This window comes from Trichechus manatus, unplaced genomic scaffold (assembly GCF_000243295.1).
Source record: "Trichechus manatus latirostris isolate Lorelei unplaced genomic scaffold, TriManLat1.0 scaffold00001, whole genome shotgun sequence".
Taxonomy (NCBI): Eukaryota; Metazoa; Chordata; class Mammalia; order Sirenia; family Trichechidae; genus Trichechus; species Trichechus manatus.
The window spans coordinates 44,766,425-44,789,599 of NW_004443937.1; the positions used below are offsets into that span (position 1 = coordinate 44,766,425).

At 41.3% G+C, this 23,175-nt stretch overlaps 1 pseudogene; it reads left to right on the forward strand.

Moving 5' to 3' along the window:
• Positions 1 to 5,086: 5,086 nt before the first annotated feature.
• Positions 5,087 to 21,971, forward strand: LOC101355144 (serine/arginine-rich splicing factor 6-like; annotated as a pseudogene).
• Positions 21,972 to 23,175: the final 1,204 nt, after the last annotated feature.

The following is a 23,175-nucleotide window of genomic DNA, read 5'->3' on the forward strand; positions in this document are numbered from 1 at the left end:
ATTTCGCATGTGTTCACCCACTGCAAGAAATGCTGGGTGAGTGCATTTCGCATGTGTTCACCCACTGCAAGAAATGCTGGGTGCGTATGGAAAAGTACACCTGCCTAAAGTGGACCTCGTGGGAATACACAAGACACACGCACGCCCTAAACACCCCGAGGTACCCTAGTTCACCATGTGTGTGATGTGCCGCATCCATTCACATAGGATGCCTCGACCTTCCATCCAATTTCAGATAACCCTTCACTTCTCAGCAACCCTCCTGATACCCACATCCACAGACTTCAGGCCTTAGACATATTTATTGTCAGGTTTGTATATTTCTTAATCATTTACAAGTATAAAACTGTCTACCGTTTATTAGGCTCCTAATTTTTTTTATGAAGTTTTTGTGTGTTGTTCCTCTAACCCCATTACTTCCATCAGCTCTGTGGTTCTTATTTCACAATTTTGCATAGCACAGTGGTTTTTAGGAACACGTATGTTGTGTTATAACAGAACCATTTGTAACTTGCCCACGGTTACATGGCGAAGTACTGGCCCAGCTGGAATTCAAACACGGATCTAAGAGACCCAGTCCAGCTCCTTAACCCTTGTGTTTTTCTGCTTTGATATAAGTGATCTCTTTTAATCCTCATAGCAGCCTTAAGAATGTCTTGTTATTCTTGTCTTACAGTTGAAGAAATTGAGCTCTGAATTCACACTCAGGTCTCTCTCTGAAGCACTTACCCAGGCCAGGATTCAGCAGTCTGCACAAATGGTAAGAGTTTGTGGTGAAGGGATAACATCACAGGTCTACACAGGTCATCATTGACAGTTCAGCTATTTGGCTCTCTTTGGGTAATGAATAGTTCCCATAATTTTGAGCCATTACTTAAACCATTTATTCATTCATTTATTATTATTATTATTTTTGGTTCTTTGGTTCATTCATCCATTCCTTCATCAAGTATTTATTGAGTAGGATGCTCCCTTGGTTTAGAATGCTCTAATTCCAATACCTAACCTTTAGGTCTTCCTTTAAGCTTCCCTCCAAGGGATGCTTTCCATAATCTGTGCCTCACCAGATAGGTTTGTTGTTGTTAGGTGCGTTGAGTCAGTTCCCACTCATAGTGACCCTGCGTACAATGGAAGGAAACACTGCCCGGTCCTGTGCCATCCCCACAATCGTTGTTATGCTTGAGCCCATTGATGCAGCCACTGTGTCAGTCCATCTCGTTGAGGGTCTTCCTCTTTTTTGCTGACTCTCTGCTTTACCAAGCATGATGTCCTTCTCCAGGGACGGGTTCCTTCTGATAACACGTCCAAAGAATCTGAGAGGTAGTCTCAACCATCCTTGCTTCTAAGGTGCTTCTGGCTGTACTTCTTCCAAGACAGACACACATGCCCTTTTTGTGTGTGTGCAGTTTGAGTGAAGGTTTACAGTTCGAGTTAGTTTCTCATACAAAAATTTATGCACCCATTCTTATGTGACCCTAGTTGCTCTCCCTATAATGTGACAACACACTCCTCCTTTCCATCTCGGATTTCCTTGTTCCATTCAACCAGCTCCTGTCCCTTTTTGCCTTCTCATCTTGCCTCCGGACAGGAGCTGCCCATTTAGTCTCAAGTATCTACTTGAGCTAAGAATCACTCTCTTCACGAGTATCATTTTATGTCTTACAGTCCAGTCTAATCTATGTTTGAAGAGGTGGCTTCAGGAATGGTTTCAGATTTGTGCTAACAGAGAGTCTGGAAGGCCATGTCTTCCGGGGTCCCTTCAGTCTCAGTCAGACTGTTAAGTCTGGTCTTTTTACTAGAATTTGAGTTCTGCACCTCACTTTTCTCATGCTCCTTCAGGGACTCTCTGTTGTGTTCCCTGGCAAGGCCATCATTGGTGGTAGCTGGGCACCATCTAGTTCTTCTGGTCTAAGGCTGATGGAGTCTCTGGTTTATGTGGTCCTTTCTGTCTCTTGGGCTAATATTTTCTTTGTATTTTTGGTTTTCTTCATTCTCCTTTGCTCCAGGTGGATTGGGACGAGTTGATGCATCTTAGATGGCCACTCAGTAGCTTTTAAGACCCCAGATGCCACTCACCAAAGTGGGATGCAGAACATTTTCTTAATAAACTTTGTTATGCCAATTGACCTAGATGTCCCTTAAAGCATGGTCCGCAGACCCCCACCTCTGCTACTCTGTCCCTTGAAGTGTTTGACTGTATTCAGGAAACTTCTTAGCTTTGGTTTAATCTCATTGTGCTGACTTCCCCTGTGGTGTGTGCTGTCCTTCCCTTCACCTAAGATAATTCTTGTCTACTACTTAGTTAGTGAATACCCCTCTCCCTCCCTTCCCACCCTCATAATCTTCAAAGAATGTTTTCTTCTGTGTTTAAACCTTTTCTTGAGTTCTTATAATAGCAGTCTTATACAATATTTGTCCTTTTGCAACTAACTAATTTTACTCAGCATAATGCCTTCCAGATTCAACCATGTAATGAGATTTTTCGCAGATTCATCCTTATTCTTTATTGTTGCGTAGTATTCCATTGTGTGAATATACCATAATTTGTTCATCCATTCATCTGTTGATGAGCACCTAGGTTGTTTCCATCTTTTCGCTATTGTGAACAGTGCTGCAATGAACATGGGTGTGCATATGTCTATTCCTGTGATGGCTCTTGTTTCTCTAGGATATATTCCAAGGAGTGGAATTGCTAGATCATATGGTACTTCTATTTCTAGCTTTTTGAGGGGTGCCAAATCAATTTCCAAAGTGGTTTTATCATTTTACATTCCCACCAGCAGTGTATAAGTGTTCTAGTCTCTCCACAACCTCTCCAACAGTTATTATTTTGTATTTTTTTTGGACTAATGCTAGCCTTGTTGGGGTGAGATGTTGTTTTGATTTACATTTCTCTAATGGCTAATGATCGTGAGCATTTCCTCATGTATCTGTTAGCCGCCTAATGTCTTCTTTGCTGAAGTGCCTGTTCATATCCTTTGCACGTTTTTTAATTGGTTATTTGTCTTTTTGTGGTTGAGGTTTGGCAGTATCTTGCAGATTTTAGAGATTAGACCCTGATCAGATTTGTCATAGCCAAAATTTTTTTCCCAGTCTGTAGGTTGTCTTTTTATTCTTTTGATGAAGTCTTTTGATGAGCCTAAGTGTTTGATTTTTAGGAGCTTCCAGTTACCTAGTTTGTCTTCTGGTATTTGTGCATTGTTAGTTATGGATTGTATTCTGTTTATGCCATGTATTAGGGTTCCTAGCATTGTCCCTATTTTTTCTTCCATGATCTTTATCATTTTAGATTTTATATTTAGGTCTTTGATCCATTTTGAAGTCGTTTTTGTATACGGTGTGAGGTATGGGTCCTGTTTCATTTTTCTGCAAATGGATATCCAGTTTTGCCAGCACCATTTGTTAAAAAGACTGTCTTTTCCCCATTTGATGGACTTTGGGCCCTTGTCGAAGATCATGAGCTTATTCTTATTGACTTTCCTTTGTAGATGACTTTTCGTTTATCCCTAGTCGCTCTTAAAATACTCTTTATCTTTGGTTTTGGCAAGTTTGATTATAAAACGTCTTGGTGACTTTCTTTTGGGATCTATGTGGGGTTTGATGAGCATCTTGGACAGATATCGTCATCTCTCATGATATCAGGGAAGTTTTCTGCCAACAAATCTTCAGCAATTCTCTATTTTCTGTTATTCCCCCGTTCGGGTACTCCAATCACTCAGAAGTTAGTCCCCTTGATAGACTCCCATGTGATTCTTAGGGTTTCTTTCTTTTTTTAATTGTTTTATCTGATTTTTCCTCAAAGAAGTTGGTGTCAAGTGCTTTATCTTCAATCTCACTAATTCTGACTGCCATTGCCTCAATTATGCTCATTTGACTTTCTATTGAGTTGTCTATTTCTGAAATTTTATTGTTAATCTTTTGGATTTTTGTTTGCTGGCTCTCTATAGTTTCTTGCAGCCTGTTAAAATTTGTCATCAGCTCTTGTATAACCTTCTTGAATTCCTCTATTTCTTTGTCTATGTGTTCCTTGGATTGTTCTGCATTTTGCATGGTCTCCTTCCTGATCTCTTTAAGAGCTCTGTGTATTAATCTCTTGGACTCTACCTCTGGTGATTCCAAGAACTTCTCTTCTTGTGGAATATTTTTTAATTATTTATTTTGGGTGCTTTCTGAAGCCATCATGGTCTGCCTCTTTATGCAATTTGATACTGACTGTTGTCTCCGAGCCATCAATAAGTTATTATATTTATTTATTTTATGTTTGCTTACTGTGTCCTATCTTCTTGTTTTGTTTTGTTTTGATATGCCCAGATAGGCTGCTCGTGTGAGCTAGTTTGATTATTGGCACCATTGAAGCTCTCACATCCTGTCACCAGGTGGTTAGAACTGTTACTAGGTATGTGAGCTCAGGAGACCATTTACTTATCTTCTATGGATTCAGCTCAGGTGTCCAGGTAGTTGGTCACCAAGTGTGTGGTGCAGGCTCTCACCTACAGTCCTAGATAGGCAGGGGTGATTGAAGTAGGCACCGGTGTCTGGCTGCAATAGGGTGTGAAGTGCTGAGCAAGGCAGGGGACTGACAGCTGCCCCTGAGTGTCTGAGAAGAAAGCATTTCCCTGTTCCCTACAGCACATAGGTAGGTGGCTTTTCCAGCCAGACTATGGGCACCCAATGCTGTTGGCTGTAAGGACTGGGAGGCACCACTTATTTTTGGACCCCTGTCGCTGGTGGCTAGGTGACATGGTTGGAGCCACCAGCCCTCAGTCCCCTGATGTGGGTAGGTGAGGACCCTGCTTAATGGGGAGAGTGGTGTCAAATACCACAAACCTGCTACTCCACCATATAGCTGATATAGTTGAAATTAGGCTTCAGGTATATACCCTGGTGTACCGAGCTAATGAATGCCTATGCTGTTGAAATGGGCCCACACAGGTCTATGCAGGGGTGAAAGGAATTCAAAGACTGTGGACCCCTTATGCCTGTGCCTAGGTAAAGGAGCTGTGCCTACCCTGAGTTCCCAGCTTAGGGGAGCTGGCAGATTATTTTTTCCTGTTTATTAATTTGTTCCTTCTCCGAAGAGGGGAGAATGGCTCAGGGCACGCAGCGGGACCTACTTCCGGCCCAGGGTACGTGGCAATCACTGAAGCCAGCCTGACCTAGTGCAGAGCAGAGAGGCGGCGGGTAAATGGGAGAGAGATTCTTCCCAAAGGGAGTATTTTTTTGATCTGCATGGTAGGTTAGATGCATGAACTTATCTTTCACTGATCAAGCACTGTTTCTTGCTGGTTCTGGAGGTTTGAGCCAACTCTCTGCCGCTCGGTCTCTCCTGATGTGGAAAACATGTCCCGAGCACCACTGCTTGCCTCATCGTGCATGCCAGCTGATCCAGCCAGCAGGGTGCTGGTTCCTGCCAGGTCAGGTCTGGCAGCTCCTCGCTGCTTCTGAACTGTCTCTTCCTCCTCCTGTCACTTAGTCAGTTCCTCAACTTTGCCTTTGATGTTCAGGGCTCCTAGATTATCATATATAATTGATTCACTTGTTTTTTGGGGGTCTTTGTTGTAAGAGAGACCACAAGAAGTGTCTGAGTACTCTGCCATCTTGGCCCCGCCTCTCGATTTGTTTGTTCTCTTGGCAGTCCATGGTATATTCAATATTCTTTGCCAACTTCACAATTCAAAGGCATCAATTTTTCTTTGGTCTTCCTTATTTATCGTCCTGCTTTCGCATGCATATGAGGCAATTGAAAATATCATGGCTTGGGTCAGGTCCACCTTAGTCCTCAAAATGATGTATTTGCTTTTTAACACTTTAAAGAGGTCTTTTGCAGCAGATTTGCCTAACAGACGCATCATTTGATTTCTTGACTGCTGATACTCCAGACAGGAGGTTTCCGTATAAATAGCACACTTTATCTCTCCTTCCCAATACTTACAACTAGTGATGACTGCATGCTTATTTGTAAAGAGTTTTCTGACACTCATCTTCCCCCATTTGACGGTTAGCTCAGTGAGAAGAGACCGTGTCTGACTGTTGTGTCCGTGTGTCCCTGGGTGGTGCAAATGGTTTATCCACTCACCTGCTGACCCGAAGGCTGGCCATTCGAATCTACCCAGAGCTGCCTCAGAGGAAAGACCTGGTGATCTACTTCTAGAATATCTGACATGTGTGGGGTTGTTATGAACTGAAACTGACTTGATAGCAACTTTTTTTTTAATACCAGAATACAGTGCTGTACCTGACACATAGTAGGTGCTCAGTAAGTATTTGACTGTTTTGTTGATGATCTTGGGCCTAGCACTGACATAAAAAGAAGCCCAGAGTCATCCTCAAGCTGGACACACGCCGCTTCAACAAATAAAGTTTTAAAGGTTATTGAAATTCTTGAGCTGGAAGGATATATCCCTGTAGTGTGTGCTCAGAAAGACTATAAAGAAAAAGTAGCTGACAGACGGAAAACTGATCCACAGCAGCGTCTATAAACAGACCATGAAATAATCAGGTCCCTTGGTCTTTTATTTGTTTCTGGACAGAGTCCCAGGCAGGGAAGATAACCTTCCCCTCAGAACAATGCGGTGCATCATATGTAAATGTAATGAGGTGATGAATTCTTCCAGTGTCATTATGCCCATGATTTATGGGGAGACATTATCTGCTAAAAGCCCAGGCTGAGAGAATATTGATTTCACTTTTACCGAGACGGCCATTTAAAACTTTTTAAAGACAGCAAATGATTGTTTAAAAGAACAACTTTGAAAAGTCCAGTTTCAAACCATTTGGTGGGAGAGGAGGAAAGAAACAGAGATGGTGACGTGGCTACTTTAAAAGCCAGTTGCACAAAGCTGGGTCCTCTTGCCACGAACTTTCCTGTAGCACCTCTTTCCTCTCCTTTGGAGCACTTGGCTGCACTCAGGATCTTGTACCAAATTCTGCTTTAGGACTGCTTCTAAGTTTAAAGCTGGATTTTATTGTTTCTGTGCAAATATTTTCTGTCCTTTACCCTTCTCTCCCAGAAGCAGTGAGTTGGTGCTGTTGGTAGCGAGGATGATGGTAGGGAAGTCTCTCTCTTTCCCCTTTAAATCAAATAACTCAATTTCCTGAATTACATTTATCATCCCTAGAATATAGGGAAAGTGTAAACGGTGAATATTTAGTAGTTTTTCTTGAATAAATGTGTCTTCATTTGTTGTACGACCTGAGGACAATTTCCAGAGACTTTAAATGCTTTTTTTTTTTTTTTCTGGATAATTTTCACAAGTTATGGTTGTTTCACTAGGGAGAGGGACCGTGGAGCACTCACACTGCCACTACAGAAGACGTCCCTGGTGTATTCTAAGTCTGATTTCAAATGCCTTTGTTCACAGTGTGCACCATACAGTTACCTCTAGTCCTATCTATCACTCCTTATTTTCTTATAACAGGCTGCTTCTCATATTCTTTTCTAAAATCCTTTCTAAAATAGCCATATACCTCCCAGACCTGCTTCATTTTTTCATAGCAGTGATTTCTTTTCATATCTCGACTAACATTATATATATATGTGTGTGTGTGTGTGTGTACAATATATATACAGCTTTGTTTGTTTTCTGTCTTTCCCCAGTAGAATGTAAGCTACATGAGAGTAGAAATCTTGTCTGTATTGTTCACCAGTGTATACCCAGAGCCTAGAACAGTGCCTGGCATATCTGTTAGGTGCTCAGTGAACATAGGTTGAATGCATGTTGATGATCTTCTCTCCATCTGTGGCCGACATGATCGGTTGTTTCCTAATATCATTCTCTTCTTTCTGAGAGTTACTAAAGACACCCAGAAAAACAATATATTTCCCTGACCACCTCACAGCCATGTGTAGCCATGTGAACAAATTTTGACCAATGAGTTAAAAATCAAAGTATTGTGTGGAACTTGCAATGAGCCTCTGTATTAAATTTCCTATGCTGTTGTACAGGAGCCCTGGTGGCACCAGCCTCTCCACAGAAGAAAGACCTGGCGATCAGCTCCCATAAAGATTACAGCCTTGGAAACCCTATGGGGCAGTTCTACTCTGTCCTATAGGGTTGCTATGAGTCTGAATTGACTCAATGGGGATGGCTGCTGTAACAAATTACCATAAATGTGGTGGTTTAAACAGCACACATTTATTCTGTTACATTTATGGAGGTTGAAGTCCAAAGTCAGTGTCACTGGGTTGAAATCAAGTGTCAGAACAGTCCCTTGGAGGCTCTAGGAGAGAAACCATTTCCTTGCCTTTTCCAGCTTCTACAGCTGCATTCCTTGACTTGTGGCCTCTTCCTCCATCTTTAAAGCCAGCAGTGTAGCATCTTACTTCAGTTGTCACATTGCCTCCATCTCTGCTATCTGCTATCTCTCCCTCTGCCTCCCCTTATAGCTCCCACTTGTAGTTACAATTAGGGCTTGCCTAAGGATAATCTAGGATAATTGTCCCATCTCAAGATCCTTAATTAATTTAATCACTTCTGCAAAGTCCCTTTTGCTATATAATGTAACACTTACAGCTTCCAGGGATTAGGACATGAGCATTTTGAGGGGCATTACTGAGTTTACCACAGCCTCCTGTTGGCTGAACTCAGCATATAATGGTGAGAATTCCAGCAGCTTCTTCGACCATGAGGATGAGGGCCACAGCGTAGGGACGACTTAGGGAAAAGTGGGAAGAATCTGGGTCCTCAGTAGTTTTCAGCACCACCACAGCAACTCTGAACTCTAGCAAAATCTAATCCCAACTAATAAACCATATTAATCCCTTGGTTCAAGGACTCATAGTCATCCAGCCCCTCCATTTTGCAGGTGAAGAAACTGAGACATAAGGGGGGAAATAGCTGATCCAAAACCACTTCTAGTGGAGTACAGCATCCAGGTTTCCTAACTCCAGGTAGTCCTTCCTCCATCACTTCATGTGAATTTAAGAGAGGCCCACTCATTTATTATTTTCCTCAGCCAAATCTGAACAGAAACTTAGAGCCACTGTGGCAGCTCAACTAGAATGGCTGCGCGTCTTCGCTGCCCCGACTCCAGGATGCTCACTGCGATACGACTCTGCATCCCTCCTCTGCAGAGGCAATGTCTGGGTCTTCAGCACTTGAAACTCTGCTGACATTGAGATTTCCTTTGACCAATAAAGTATGTTGGGAATGAGGCTGTTACAGTTCCCAGCCTAGGCTCCTTGAGACCTTGCAGCATCTGCTTTCTCTTGGGACCCTGCCACTGACACGGGAACAAGTCTAGTGCAGCCTATCTTAAGATGAGAGATACGTGGTCCACTCACCTCCATTCTCCCAGGCAAAATCCAAATAACCACTGGCTAAGTGAGTGCAGCCATTCTACACCAACAAGCCCCAGCCAGCCTGCCAGCTAACCACAGACACACAGTCAAGCCCAGCCAAGGTCAGCTAAACCTGGCCCAGATCAGCAGAACCACCCAACTAACCCAGATCAACTACCCTGAAGGAGTAATAAATGGTTTTTGTTCTAAGTCTCTGAATTTTGGGATAGTTTGTTACACTGCAGTAACTAACTAATAAAACTGCCAAGAAGAACAGCATCAAAATGTATTACAAATATAAAATATAAATTGCCTGGGGATTATATACAATTTTGAATTATCTTTACTTTTGACCTCATCTAAATGTTACATGCATAAACTGGTGGTATGCAAGATAATTTAAAAATAACATGAATAAAACTTTAAAAAAATTTAATAAGTATTTAGATAGATGTATATTAGAAAATTCCGGTTGTCTAAAAACAACAGTCATAAAGTTTTTGCCCTAGGTAAACTTTTTAAAGCAAATAAATGTCCCATTTTAAAAGTCTGAAGGAAACAATGGCACAGACAGTAAGCAGAAATAGTAAAATCTGTGAGTTTGAGAAATGAATGCCTGAGATTTGAGAAATTCAGTAGGAAGGCAGGTGACCTGAAGTTGGCTGTGGCATTTAAGGCTTAACCAAGGTGTCTTACCTAAGCATTTGGCAGGCCTGAGGGAAGTCATGTTCTAAATCTGGGGCAAGAGAACTAGCACGAGACATGTTGATGGGATGAAGAAAACAATTTTGTCAGGTAATTCAGCTGTGTGGACCGAGCACTCTATGTGGCAGCATATGTATGTAGACGTACAGTACTTAGTGTTTACACAGGGTCTTATCTGAGGATCTCATTGCCCTTCACAGACTTTAATTAAGCCCCACAATACCCCTGATGAAACAGCTATTATTTTAGGTGGGTAAATTGAGACACTTTTAATCAAGGCTCCTCAAACTGATGAGGCAATCTGCCTGAGGACAAGCAGGAAATTATTATCTAAGCTGTGAACAGAAGCTCCCAGTATTTCTCATTGGTTCCCACTCTAACCACCTCCATACAGAGCCTCAGGGAGGAGAAAATTACCTGCTTTTAACCGTCTCCTATAGTCGTGTGGGGTTGTCTTTCTCCTTGGGTCTTACTCATGTTGATGTAGGGAGGAACAGCTTGCATGCCTTTTTGTCTTTTGGTCATGGATAAATAAGTCCCTTGTTCCTTCACGTGGAGAGAGAGCATCTCAAACAAAGGCCTTTTTCAGAAGTGTTTGGGAATGAGCTACCTGTTGCATTGAGGCGGGCACCCAGACTTTCTGCTTTTAGGGAGCATTTTAATTCCTTATCTTAAAAAGCTTTGTCAGTATAAACAAACTGGAAGCTATGCAAGACATGCCAGGGGTAATGACCCATGGCCAAGCATTCTCTTTGGTTCGTTTAAACTTCCTGGAACTTTGAGTTCAAATACTTCCGGGTCAGCTTGGGCTTCTTCCTTCTGAATTAGAAACAAATGGACCATGAGACAATTTAAAGGTCTTGGGATGTAGGTTCTTCGAGAAGAGTTATTGAGTTGACTTCGGAGCACTAGATCAAAGCTCAGTATTGCTAGGTAAGCACCTCTTTAAAAGGACTAATAATATTTTCTTTTGGAAATTTTTGCCAGTTTTTTTTTTTAAAGAAGCTGTGCGTGAGTATTGTCTAGGACATCGGGTCAGTTTTCTTGTCTTGTTCGTCTTGTACTGAAACGCGCATGCACACACACACTTGTCTGAACTGTTCTTAATGCACGTTTGCTTCTTAGGGTTTTTGATAGATGCTCCTAAAGACCTGAAACTAGTGACTTAGGAGTCTCTTAGGAAAAAGTCACGAGGAGCCAATGGGAGTGTATGGAGGAAGATGGCCCAGGCTCTGATCATGAGCCTTCGCATCACTTTCTTTGACTTTAGTGAAGTCCCTCAACCAATCTGTATCTTAGTTTCCTCACGTAAGCTGAGGATGAGAAGCACTGCCCACCTGCTACAGTGAGCAGACTATATACAAAAGCGTTTTGTGAACCATGCAGAGTTATGGAGCTAGACAAGGTTATTTACATGTAATGATTCTTAGTACAATCATTACTCATACATGAATGTATGCCATCAAAGTCAGTCTGAAAAAAAAATGTGTACAGGCAGTCCCCAGGTTACGAACAAGATCCGTTCCTAAGTCTGTCTTTAAGTTGAATTTGTAGGTAAGTCGGAGCAGATACATACGGTTCTTATTTAGTGTCAGTTAAGTCAAATGTTTGTCTTAGTATATAGTATATATTTTACCTATCTAGCCATATAAAACACTTAAGAAACACTTCATGAGTGTCACAAAGTAGTGTGTGTGTTTGTTATTACGAACCATTGTATTTAACTTAAACTTTTTAACACAATAGACTTTATGGCAGTCCATTCTTAAGTACAAGCTGTTCGGAAGTTGGACGTTCTTAACCCAGGGACTTACTGTACTCCTAAATAATTCAAACCTTTTCTCCCATATTTTATTCAGTATACTATTTAGTCGAAAGTAACAGAAAATTTATCTTAAGCAGTCTTAAGCAGACAAAGGGAATTAATTGGCTTTTAGCAGGGCTAAATTCAGTGGTCAAAAGGATACAATTGGTATATTATTAATGTTGCTATGTGTATAATAGCATTATAGTTATTTTTAAGTCCATATCTGTTGGAGGTACAATATGTAGTATTAACAAGAAATGACATGATGTCTGAGATTTGCTTTAAAATACTCCAGCAAGAAAAAAAAAAAAAAAGGAAAGAAAAATTGGGGGCAGGGAAGAATATATTGGTAAAATGTTGATAATTGCTAAACCCGTGTAATGGCTACCAGGCAAGGTGGGAGGTTCCTTGTATTTACATCTGCAGTTTAACGTATATTTGCAAATACAACAGTAAAAACTATTGCTAGTAAGTCCATTCTGACTCATGGCAACCCCATGTGCATCAGAGTAGAGCTGTGATCCACAGGGTTTTCATTGTCTCATTTTTGGAAGTAGATCACCAGTCCTATCTTCCTAGTCTGTGTTAGTCTGGAAGCTCCACTGAAGCCTGTTTAGCAACACAGCAGCACACAAGCCTCCACTGACAGATGATGGAGCTCGAGGTGCAGTGGCTGGAATCAAACCCAGGTCTTCTGCATGTAAGGTGGGCCTTCTACCACTGAGCCACCATCGGTGTGAACTAGTGTCATTTTCCTAGATGGCTTTTAAAACTCCTGCTTGGAGTTCCCATTGACATGCAGGTAGAGCAGTTGTTATCATTAGCCTTATCAACTATTGAAGTGTGCTTAGTAGGTTTTTAACTGAACACCCTACTGGTTATTTGATCCTTGAATGCAGGAACATGAAGCATCAGTTCTTCTGAAAAGCCCTTTAATTCAGATATTTCATTAATTCTGATAGGCTTACACCATCTCCTGCTGAGAACCCCTTCCTAGATTGTAAGCATATTGAGGGTATAGACTGCTTTATGCATCTTTTTCTCCTTTAGCACATCAGACTCAAAGTATTAGTTTTTTCAAGAAATATTAATTGGCTCAATGCCTGACTCTGGGGATCCAACAGTAAATGGGAGAGATACAGCCTGTGCCTTCGTGGCTCGTATCATTTAGTAGACAAAGGGGTAATTTTTAAAAGTGCTAAGAGTCCAGTGGAATGAACATTAGGCCAAAGAGATGTGAGGGGATCAGGAGCTAGGGATACTTCCCTGTGGAAGGATGGTTAAGCAGACATTTGAAGGAACTCGTCTGGGGAAATGGTGGAGTCTCACTGGAGGCCGAAGGAACATGTGTTTAAGCTTATGAGTGAGCGAGAGCCTGGGGACTGGAAGAACTGAAAGCACCTTGCTGCAGGAAAGAGTGTCGTGTGGGAAGGAGACTCTCCAAAAGCATTCTATGAGCCTCCTCTGAACAAACCGGTGTTTTATGCACCAGGCCAAGGACAGTCTGCGTCTACCACGGATGTGCTGGGGATGAAAACGCGCCTCTCAGATCTCCTCCTGCAGGGAGCACAGTTGGTCACTGACCATAGCTTCTGAGCTCAGGTCTACAATCACGTTTGTGCCGAGACCATTCTTTCAATCGGTTCCCAGTCAAGGGCTCCTCTGAGGGGTGGCTTTGGCTCGAGGTTTCCCCTTACGCCTTGCTGAAGTGTAACTAGAACGGCTCTGCCATCTTGACTCTTCCCGCCCTGAGACCTCTCACCTCTTCCAGCTCCTTCCCTTCTCCCCGTACAGGCATTTTCCCCAATAAAGCGCCTGCTCATCTCATCCTACTTGGTGTCTGCTTCTCAGAGGATCTGAACTAATAATTCAGGCAACTATATATGAAGGATATCCTGTAAAGGAGACATGGTATAGTCAGTTAAAAAAGTCTTTTTCCTGTTAGCTAGTTAGGCAAAGACATGGAATCCCAAAGAATGTTTAATGAGTTTTTTCCCTTAAAACTGAAGAGGTAATCAGGGCCCAGTTTATAGAGGGTTTGTAAACAAGGAGCCACAGGGAGGGTGAAGGAGAAAAAGGAAAAGATAGAAGAAAGATAAACAGAAAAGAAAGATGTCTGGGAGGGAGAGGGGGATGGAAAAATATAATGTTCTTATTAATTCAGTTGAAAGATCCAATCTTCTCTTTGAGAGCCACACTCCACCACTATAATAGAAGAAAACTTGTGTATAGTCACTTAAGCCGGGACAGAGAGAGGCACTCTACTAGCAAAATGATATATAGGAGACAAGTCAGTAAATCATTTTATGTACTTATAAATCCCAAAAGGTTAACCTTTGGAGTTCAAAATACCTGATTTTTTTTTTGCCGGTATTTCTTTTGGAGGCCAGGTCACATGGTACACTCTTTCTCCACCTTCTCCGACATTTCAGAAGTAAAATGTATGGGAGCTGAAAACGATGACAATCTATGCCTGATGTCAGACCCAGGAAGAGTCTGAAGAGATGGGTGTGAAAAGGCTAAATCTGCACTGTCCAAGATGGGAGCCACAAGCTACATGTGGCTGTTTACAATTCAATAAAAATTAATTAAAATTAAATTTAAAAACCAGATGCACGGGCACACTAGCCACGTTTCAAGTGTGCAATAGCTACATGTGATTGTGTTGTTGTTATGTACCATCAAGTTGATTCCAACTCATAGCAATCCCACCTATAACAGAATGAAACACTGCCCGGTCCTGCTCCGCCCTCACAATAGTAGGTATGTTCAAGATCATTGTTGCGGCCACTGTGTCCTTCCATCTTGTTCAGGATCTTCCTCTCTTTCTCTGGCACTCTACTTCACGAAGCATGATGTCCTTCTCCAGGGACTGGTCCCTCCTGATAATATGTCCAAAGTACATGGGACGAAGTCTATCCATCCTTGCTTCTATGGAGCATTCTGGCTGTACTTCTAAGACAGATTTGTTCGCTCTTCTGGAAGTCTATAGTATATTCAATATTCTTCGCCAATACCATAATTCAAATGCATCAATTCTTCTTTGGTCTTCCTTTTTCATTATCCAGCTTTCACATGTATAAGAGGTGATCGAAAAGACTATGGCTTGGGTCAGGCACACCTTAGTCATTAAAGTGACATCCTTGCTTTTTAAAGAGGTCTTTTGCAGCAGATTTGCCTGATACAATATGTTGTGTGATTTCTTGACTGCTGCTTCCATGGGCATTGATTTTTGATCCAAATAAAACAAAATCCTTGACAACTTCAATATTTTCTCTGTTTATCATGATGTTGCTTATTTGATCCAGTTGTGAGGATTATGTTGGGGTATAATCTTCATCAGTAAGTGCTTCAAGTCCTCTTCACTTTCAGCGAACAAGGTTGTGTCATCTGCATATCGTAGGTTGTTAATGAGTCTCCAATCCTGATGCTGTGTTCTTGTTCATATAGTCGAGCTTCTCAGATTATTTGCTCAGTATACATATTAAATAAGTATGGTGAAAAGATACAACCCCGGCACACACCTTTTCTGATTTTAAACTGCTCAGTAGCCCCTTGTTCTGTTCAAACGACTGCCTCTTGTTCTGTGTGCAGGTTCCGCTTGAGAACAATTAAGTGTTCCAGAATTCCCGTTCATTGTAATGTTATCTTTAATTTTTTTTATGATCCACACAGTCAAGCGCCTTTGTGTAGTCAATTAAATACAGGTAAACATCTTACGGGTATTCTCTGCTTTCAGCCAAGATCCTTCTGACATTAGCAGTTACATCTCTCGTTCTACTTCTTTCTCCAAATTCGACTTGAATATGGCTAGTGGTTACCATATTGGAAAGCACAGATAGAGAATATTTTCATTATCTCAGAAAGTTCCATTGGACAGAGCTGTGTTAAATAGGCAAAGGCACAGTGAGGGAGAAGAGAAGGAGGGATGGAAGGGTGAGGACACAGGGAAATCGTGCTCTCTGACAACTGGAGAAGGGCTGGCCTCCACTCCATGACTAAAGTTCACAGACAGGCTAAATAGATTAGGAAAGCCCTTCCCACCTCTGTGTCTGTCATGGGTTCTCGTGGATTTTGTAACTCGAACCTTAAATTCAAATGTATCAAATTCTTACTTATTCCACGTGTATGCTAACAGAAAAAACAATTTAGCTGTCTCTGCTATACTTTCCTTCTAGAACAGGATTTCTCAATCTTAGCACTGACATTTGGGCAAGATAACTCTTGGTTGGGGGGGAGCTGTCCTGTCCACTGCAGGATGTTTAGCTGCATCCCTGGACTCTACTCACGAGATGCCCTTAGCACCCCTGCCCCTCTGTGACAACCAAAAATGTTTCCAAACATTGCCCAAAGCCAATGTCCCCTGGGGTTCCAGTTACTGCTGAATCAATTCTGACTCATGGTGACCCCATGTGTATCAGAGTAGAACTGTGCTTCATAGGGTTTTTAACAGCTTATTTTCTAGAATTAAATCACCAGACCTTTCTTCTGAGGTGCCTCTAGGTGACTAAAGCCTCCACCCCTTCAGTTGGCAGTTGAACATGTTAACCGTTTGTACCACCCAGGGAATCAGTCACCTCTGTTGGAAATTGCTGATCTAAAATACAATATATGGTGTCTGGAATATACGAATATTGTCTCAGGCCTGGTCAGAAAGGTGAGTGTCACCTCCTGCCCTGAGCCATGACCATAGGCAGTGGCCTGTGGTTGACCTGGCAAAGTAACACTTTGTTCAGAGGAAGCTTTTAAAATACTTTTAGGCCAGGAGGATGAGCTAACCTCATAATAGGTACCTGAGGAGAGAAATCTCCGCTCCCCAAATGCCTGTAGCGTACCATGGTGGTGTTGACTTAACAGAGTGAAAAAAATCATAGAATTTGCTGTGTCGACAGATATGTAAGTAGCCCAAATGTGTGTTTCCTTTTTTGGTATCAAAGGGTAAGTCTAGAATAAAATTCATTGCCACAGTCATTTTTAAAGTACATTCACACTGTCAAAAGTCTAAATAACTCCATTTTTCACTCTCCTCTAAAACTGGAAGACACTAAATAATACACCACTGTGTTTTACCCTGAAGATTTTCATATTCAGTTCTAAATGAAAAATATATCTGCTGACATCCATGCTTCATGGAATAATTTCTTTGTGATAATTATGTACCTTGAGCGGAATCACCAATGCGTTCATCTTGAAAACTTATTATATTCAATGGGAAGTGCCTTGGGAATTTTCATTTCTGTTGCTGCCGAGAGAAAGAGGTACTAACCGTTCAGAATAAGAGTCACATTAGATTTTGTATATTAAAAATAATCACATCTAGACTTCAAGATTTAAATAGATTTTTCTCAAGAGCCTACATTACTCACTTCTGCAGCCCCTTTCCTCCTTGAAAGACTGTAGACTTATGGACGGTAGGGACTGTGCCAAAGAGAATACCAGAAAGATGTTTACCTGTGTTTTTTTTACTATGCAAAGGCATTCGACTGTGTGGATCATAACAAATTATGGATAACACTGGGAAGAATGGAAATTCCTGAACACTTAATTGTGCTCATGTGGAACCTGTGCATAGATCAAGAGACAGTCATTTGACCAGAACAAGGAGATATTGCGTGGTTTAAAATCAGTAAAGGTGTGCATCGGGGTTGTGTCCTTTCACCACACTTATTCAAACTGTATGATGAACAAATAATCCGAGAAGCTGGGCTATATGAAGAAGAAAGCGGCATCAGGATTGGGGGAAGACTCGTTAACAACCTGTGTTTTGCCGATGACACAACCTTGCTTGCTGAAGGTGAAGAGGACTTGAAGCACTTACTGACGAAGATCAAAGACCACAGCCTTCAGTATGAATTACACTGCAACATAAAGAAAACAAAAATCCTCACAACTGGACCAATAAGCAACATCATGATAAACGGAGAAAAGATTGACGTTGTCAAGGATTTCTTTTTACTGGAATCCACAATCAACACCCATGGAAGCAGCAGTCAAGAAATCAAACTATGTATTGCATTGGGCAAATCTGCTGCAAAAGACCTCTTTAAATATTAAAAAGCAAAGATGTCACTTTGAGGACTAAAGAGTGCCTGACCCCGGCCATGGTATTTTCAATTGCCTCATACGCATGTGAAAGCTGGACAATGAATAAAGAAGACCGAAAAAGAATTGACACTTTTGAATTGTGGTGTTGGTGAAGACTATTGAATACACCATGGGCTGCCAAAAGAACGAACAAATCTGTCTTGGAAGAAATACAATCAGAATGCTCCTTAGAAGCAAGGATGGCAAGACTATGTCCCACATACTTTGGACATGTTATCAGGAGGGATCAGTCCCTGGAGAAGGACATCATGCTTGGTGAAGTAGAGGGTCAGGGAAAAAGAGGAAGACCCTAATGAGATGGATTGACACAGTGGCTGCAACAATGGGCTCAAGCATAACAACTATTGTGAGGACGGCGCAGGACGGGGCAGGGTTTCAGTCTGTGGTGCAAAGGGTCTCTATGAGGCAGAACGGACTCGAGGACACTTAAGAATGACAACAGCATAAAGAGAAATGAAATTCTGATGCATGCCACTACCTGGATGTGCCTTGAAAACATCATGCTGAGTAAAATAAATCAGTCGCCAAAGGGTAACTATTGTATCGTCTCACTTACATGAAGAAAGCAAATATATAGAAACCAAAGATTATTAGTGATTACCAGGAGTAGGAGGGAGTGGGAAAGAGGAAGTTTTTGCTTGGGGGCATTGTGTTATGTTAGTTGTGATGGAATGATTTGGAAAAAGATAGCAAGAATAGTTGCACAACTTGAAGAATGTAATCCATGTCACTGAATTGTACATGTATAAATTACTGAGATGGTGTATATTTTGTTATGTATATTTTCATCACAATAAAAAATGTGGTTTCTCCTTTATTTAGGATTTTCTTATATCTTTCTGTAATTTTAAAAATTATTTTCTCCTTAAAGGTCTTGCATATCTTTTGTTAGGCTTGTTTCTAGGTAGCCATATAGTTGTTAATGCATTTGTGAGTTGGGTTATTTTTATTATTGTCATTAGATTTTCTAATTGGTTAAAGCAGGGACAGTGTTGCTTTTGTATATTGATCTCGTATTCTGCAAACTTGCTGAGCTCCCCAAATACTGCTAAATAGCTTGTAGTTTCTTGAATTTTCAATGTTGACAATCATATGCAAATAAATAATAATTTTGCTTCTTCCATATTAATTTTATGTATTTTCTTTTTCTTGCCTCATTCAATTGGCTAAAATGTCCAATTAATATTAAATAGTGCCAAAGGACAATACATATTTATATTTTTTCCTGATTTTAAAAGGAATGTTTCTAATGTTTAACCATTAACTATGATGTTTGCTATATAGATTTTTCACTGGCTAAGATTTTTTTTTTGTGCTGGTACAAATGGGCTTCATTACACCATTGGATGCCTCTTTAATAAATAAAAGTACTGAAAATAATAAAGCATAGATTTCTCAGGATTTGTAAAACCAACTTTTAAGCGACAGATTTTAACAGAAAAAAACAGAAAATGATAAAAGGGAAGGGAAAGTAAAATAGATAGAAACAGCTACCTTAACAGATTAAAAAAAAAAAGTTATTTATTTTCTATTGCTTTCCTAACGGGTCAACCTGGACTAATTCCTTTTCATCATGTCATTTCAGGGTGACAAGCAGAGGTTGGTAGAGGGCTGGGTACAGGGAGATAGGTCTGTGTTGTACAATTTTCCAATATTCAGTATTGTGAGACCATAATGTGTCCTAAAATGTGGCAGCACACAGGGAATTTCTAGCTTGGACTGGCTATTCTCCTTACTTTCTGTTTTTATTTAGAGGCATGGCGTTCTCCACTATTGTTGTTGTTAGGTGCCCTTGAGTCGGTTCTGACTCATAGTGACCCCATGTACAAACAACAGAATGAAACACTGCCCAGTCCTGCACCATCCTCACAATCTTGCTATGCTTGAGTCCATTGTTGCAGCCATTGTGTCAATCCATCTCCTATACTTTACCAAGCATGATATCGTTCTCCAGGAACTCATCCTTCCTGATAACGTGTCCAAAGTATGTGAGACAAAGTCTTGCCATCCTTGCTTCTCATGAGCATTCTGGCCATACTTCTTCCAAAACAGATTTGTTCATTTTTTTTATCCACTAGAGATCAGTAAATAATCCTGCTTATCGAAAGTTGCAAAAAACTTTTTTAATAGCTCATAAATGATTTCCCAGGACTCCTTCCCTTCACGTTTAGCCACAACTGCCATGTCATTTCCTATGTGTGGGTCACGCCCACATCTGCCCTCACCACTCTGTCTACCAGGCCTCAGGGTTCTGTAGCCTGACCTACGTACAGGTTGTAAGTTAAGTTCCTTTTCCTCTTTCAGCTTCAGATGGACCCTTTGAGCTACCTGGATGTCCTTTTATTTACCTCTTTGTTATTTCCTAACAAGCGTTCACAGCTGCATTCCAGGCGTTCTCTCTTCTCAAGCCCCAGAGCCCCAAAAGGCCACGACTTCGTGGAGGTGGTGGCCAGCAGCCTGGTCCACAGGCCAACCTTATCTTCTTTTGAAGAAAGAGGGGTGTTCCTACTCTTGATTCTGACCTTAGAGCTAAAACATGTGTCTATCCTGGTTCCTGGAGAGAATGAATTCCTCAGAAATCCTTCAGATGGAGAATTACTTCAAGAAAGGCTAGACCTTCTGGGACCACGCGACACAAAAGCAAGTCCAAGTGCTGCTTGCCAAGACGTCATCTTCTAGGACTGAAGGGCAAAGTGAGATTTTGATGAGCTATTCCACTGGCCACAGAGCTGCCTCACTATCAGTTATGGCATATTTGTGTCCTAGAAGGTTGTTCTTTCTTTGAAAAATAAATTTCTGATGATATAAGTAATATGTACTTATGATAGAATTTTTTAAATATAGAAAAGTTAAGGATTGTGTGGCTGGACTCTGCCACAGCTGCAATGTGAGAGTGTTTGGCTCTCCCCGTCCCCTCTGCCTCTGCCTGCACGGACATGCTGCTTGTCTACACAGGACGCCTTAGCTATGATGTCCAGGAGAAGGACACCCAGTGCTTTCTGAGTGGCTATGGCCACATTCTCCAAGTAGACCTCAAAGATGAGTTGACTTGGTGGAGTCAGAGAACTCCTGCCCTGGCCAGGAGCTCTGCAGGGCACTCATGAACAGAAAGCAGCCCCAGCCCTGCCCTGGATCGAGGGCTAGGTGGCTACGGTAGTTGGAGACCCTCTGGCAGAGACAAGTATGGACCACCTGTTTGTACACTCATGGCACAGTGGTTAAGCGCTCAGCTACAAACTGAAAGATCAGGAGTTTGAATCCACTAGTGCTCCTTGGGAAAAAAAGACCTGGCAATCTGTTCTCGTACAGATTTCAGCCTAGGAAACCCTGTGGGGAGTTCTTCTCTGTCCTTTAGGGTTGCTATGAGTCAGAATCTACTCCATGGCAATGAGCTTTGTTAGTGCAGAATACAGGCTTATTGTAGAAAATCTTTCTAGTTGTTGCAGTTGCCAAGATTTACGTAAAGGGTTTCATGAGAGAAGCAGGTGAAGTGACCTATTCTGATGCTCACAAAAAAACACCCAAAGAGGGCGTGATTGAGTTTCGCTCCTACTCTGACATGATGCGTGCTTTGGATAAACTGGATAGAACAGAGATAAATGGCAGAAACGTTAGGCTCAGTGAAGACAAACCACAAAGAAGCCGTAGGTGGTCTTACTCTGGAAGTAGATCAACGTCATGGCCTAGAAGAAGGTCATGAAGTAGAAGTCACAGGAGCAGCCGCAGTAGGTCTTGAAGTATCTCAAAAAGTTTCTCCAGATCCAGGTCACAGAACAAGGGTTGAGCCTGTTCTTGATCAAAAGGCAGGAAATCCAGATCAAAGAGTAAATCTAAGCCCAAGTCTCATCAGGACTCCTGTTTCTGCTCTCGAAGCAGATCTAAGGATGAGTATGAGAAATCTCGAAGCAGATCTCGTTCTCCCAGGGAATATGGAAAAAGGTGATATAAAGTTGAAATCCAGACCAAGGAGCCAGTCTTAGTTGGTCCAATTCACCCCTATCTATTCCACCCTCAAGGGCTTATTCTGTGTCTCCTCTAGCAAGGTCGAGGTCCAGATCAAGTTCCAGAGATTAACCCAGAACTCTAGTTCTCTGCAAACTATTATGGAACACTTTCCTACTTGCTTAAGCAGTTATTCTTTGGGGTTTGTGCTTGGCTTCTTCTGCAACAGGAATCACCTGAAAACAGGGCATGCAGAAATTTCATTTGTGGCCAAATTTGATTAAAAAGATGAGATCCTAAAGAAACGGTGGCACAAAGTCAAAGGTCTTCTCCCTTCTTTGTATAACAGAGACAGCTTTGATTTTATAGCTTTTGGGCTAAAATAACTTTTGTAAAGATTAAGCTCATTTAGATTTTTTAACAGTATTTCAGCAGGATCTGCTGCAGGGATTTTTTGTTGTTGTTTTATTTGCTTACTTTTAAATTAACTGTTTCAAGTTTTGAAATACTTAAGGTTTTAGAGGGAGAACCCAATTTTCAATTAGGTTGGCTTTTTGTGAAGCTTGAGTTATGCAAGATTTAAATAAATATTTGCTACCAAAAAACCCATAAAAGTATAAAGAAGAAATAAAAATCCATGATAATGATAACAATGACAATAAAAAATTTAAAAAAACCTGTTACCAGGGAGTCGATTCGGCCTCATAGCACCTCTACAGGATGGAGTGGAGCTGCCTCAGGGGGTTTCTAAGGAGCAGCTGGCGGATTCAAACTGTCCACCTTTTAGTTAGCTGCCAAGCTCTTAACCAGTGTGCCACCAGGGCTCCAAGAGGTAGCATGATATTGAACATTTACTGTAAGCCAGGTTCTATTGGAAGTACTTTTTAACCTTTGTCTTACTTAATTATTTTCACAAGTCAGAAAGAATAGCAATTAATATTGGTAAATTTCCAGTCTTTTTTTTTAAATAGACTTTATTTTTTATAACAGTTTTAGATTTACAAAAAATGGCAAAGACAGCACAGAGAGTTCCTATGTACCCCTGCTTCTACATTATTCATGGTATACTATGATGTATTTGCTACAACTGCTGAATCAATATTCACAAGTTATTATTAAGTAAAGTCCATAGTTTAGTTAGATTTCCTTAGTTTTTTCCTATCGTCCTTTTCCTGTTCCAGGATCCCATCCAGGACACCACGTTACATTTACTTTTCACGGCTCTTTAGGGTCCTCTCGGCTGCGACAGATTCTCAGACTTTCCTCGTTTTTATGATCTTAACAGTTTTGGGGGGTATTAGTCAGGCATTTTGTGGGATGCTACTGGAATTTGATG